This window comes from Salmo salar, chromosome ssa10 (assembly GCF_905237065.1).
Source record: "Salmo salar chromosome ssa10, Ssal_v3.1, whole genome shotgun sequence".
NCBI lineage: Eukaryota > Metazoa > Chordata > Actinopteri > Salmoniformes > Salmonidae > Salmo > Salmo salar.
In genome coordinates, this window is record NC_059451.1 from 60,115,151 (window position 1) to 60,117,650 (window position 2,500).

A 2,500-nucleotide genomic window follows, 5' to 3' on the forward strand; every position below is an offset into this window, starting at 1 on the left:
CCACCTTCTTCCCTGTCTCCTTCCTTTCTGTCTCTTTCTCCTCCACCACCTTCTTCCCTCTCTCCTTCCTTTCTGTCTCTTTCTCCTCCACCACCTTCTTCCCTGTCTCCTTCCTTTCTATCTCTTTCTTCTCCACCGCTGTCTTCCCAGTCTCCTCCTCTCTGTTGCCTTCTCCGTTTCCTTCCTCTCCACAGCCGTCTTCTCTGGCCCCTTCACTCTCCTGTCTCCTTCTCCTCCTGCTCTCCTTCAGCCTTCTGCCCTTCCGTTTCCACTATGCTGTTGTCTTCTTTTTCTTTTTCTCCTCCCGCTTCCGTTTGCTCCTCCTCTTCCACCCGTGTGTCCGCTCCCTCTGTTCCAGTACTCAGTTCTTGGTCCCTCCTTCTACCCCCATCCCCGGCTCTCGTTCCCCCAGCTGCAGACGCCAGTATGACCCTTGACACGCCCGGCATTCACGCCACAGGTGCGTCAGCATGCCACACCTGTGACATGCCTTCGGCGCGTCACAGTCCTCGCCTCGTGCTCTGCAGATCCACAATACCTGCACTTCTTTATGCTGCACGAGGCGAGGACGTGGCCGTAGGCCATACAACGCCTGCAGTACGGAGGCTGACGGGCATAATGCAACGTCCCCTGTCAGCCCCCAGGGAGAACATCGCCGGAGGATGGAGGTATCCACCCAATCCTTTTGGGTCCTCTCTTAGGAGGGCCTGAAACCCCTCCTCCCGGTCCAAAAACCAAAGAATCCTTGAGGTGCCTTCCTGAGGAGACACTATCCATGTATCTCCCCAGAAAGGCCCTCACCTCCTCGTCCTTCACGTAAGGGTTGTAAATGTTCACATTCACAACCCTGAAATTACTCTTCGCCAAGCTGGTCGCCAAGTAATGAGACACCGGCCTCTCTGCTTGCACTTCTCTCGCCCTTCTGAGAACGTCATCGTGCTTCACTTCAGTGTGTAGCGCCACATCGTATGACCCTCCAAAGGGTTGTCTTGGAGGCAGAACACATCCTCCACCGTCAGTCCAAGGATCTCAATCAAAATGGTCCTCCCAAACTCATCTCTGCCAATTGGCTCCGTCGCCTTATCCTTCCAGGCAAACCGCACCGTGATTCGCCAGCCCCATCCTAGGGACTGGCCTCCATGTAGAAGCCTGCGCCATCTCCGCAAAGAAAATTAGGCGCACTCGCCTCCGCTTTCTTCCAAAAAGAAAAACTGAAAAGAGCGGCAAAATAAACCAACCGTGAATCCAAATACCAAAACAACAAACTTTCCTCCTCCTGCCTTCCTTCGACCTTTTGGCTCAGCGGGCTTTGGGGCACCTCGGTACCAAGCTTGATCTGAGCCAAAAGGCCGAGAAGCGATAACCCACAAATTGACCCCTGCACCCGCCCGAGTTCCCCGGGGCCTCGGCAGACCTCATCGGTTTGGCAAAGTTGGCTCCTCCTCACCCAACGCTTCCCTGGTGACAGGCGGGTGTGTTTTTTTTAAAAGTCGCTAATGTCGTCGTTAGGTCACTAGCTCTTTAATCCTAGTGCGACTATTTGTTCAATGCCCGGCAAATACACCAGTCATCGTCGGGCTTGAACTCAATTGCCCGAGCGACTACTTTGAGTGGAAAAATACGCCGGTCGGTCAGCCGGCTTCAAGTCAAACGCCTGAGCAAAAGTCTCGGCTCATCTCTGTCAATTTCTCTTGAAACAAGATACCGGGCTCTGCCAGAAGCAAAGCCCTTCCAAAAATACGTTGAACTCGTAAGTGTTCCTCTCCACGGAAGTCTTTAGTAAAAGGCGAAAGGCTTGTGCGTAATGAAGAGAAACCAGAGTCGTATGGAAGTCAGAGGTCGGGGCCCGAGACACACACGGTGCACTCTAGGCCGGGTCCCCCGCGGGTGGTCCCCGAACCCACTCTTCCAAGTTTTCGAGGGCTGTGGGTAAAAAAGTCACAGACAGACAGACAGACAGACAGACAGACAGACAGACAGACAGACAGACAGACAGACAGACAGACAATCCTGGTGAAGTGATTGTATTTTTGGGGGGCTCAAAAACACACACACACACAATCCTGGTGAAGTGATTGTATTTTTGGGGGCTCAAAAACACACACACACACACACACACACACACACACACACACACACACACACACACACACACACACAATCCTGGTGAAGTGATTGTATTTTTGGGGGGCTCAAAAACACACACACACACACACACACACACACACACACACACACACACACACACACACACACACAAACAATCCTGGTGAAGTGATTGTATTTTTTGGGGGCTCAAAAACACACACACACACACACACACACACACACACACACACACACACACACACACACACACACACACACACACACACACAATCCTGGTGAAGTGATTGTATTTTTTGGGGGGCTCAAAACACACACACACACACACACACACACACACACACACACACACACACACACACACACACAAACAATCCTGGTGAAGTGATTGTAT

General features: G+C 52.2%; 1 non-coding gene across 1 annotated transcript; it reads right to left on the reverse strand.

Annotated features, from left to right (window-relative positions):
* Window positions 1-1,707: 1,707 nt before the first annotated feature.
* LOC123724818 (U5 spliceosomal RNA) lies at window positions 1,708-1,824 on the reverse strand. Its single transcript, XR_006757295.1, has one exon. It is a non-coding gene; the product is annotated as a U5 spliceosomal RNA (small nuclear RNA).
* Between the last annotated feature and the right edge of the window lie 676 nt (window positions 1,825-2,500).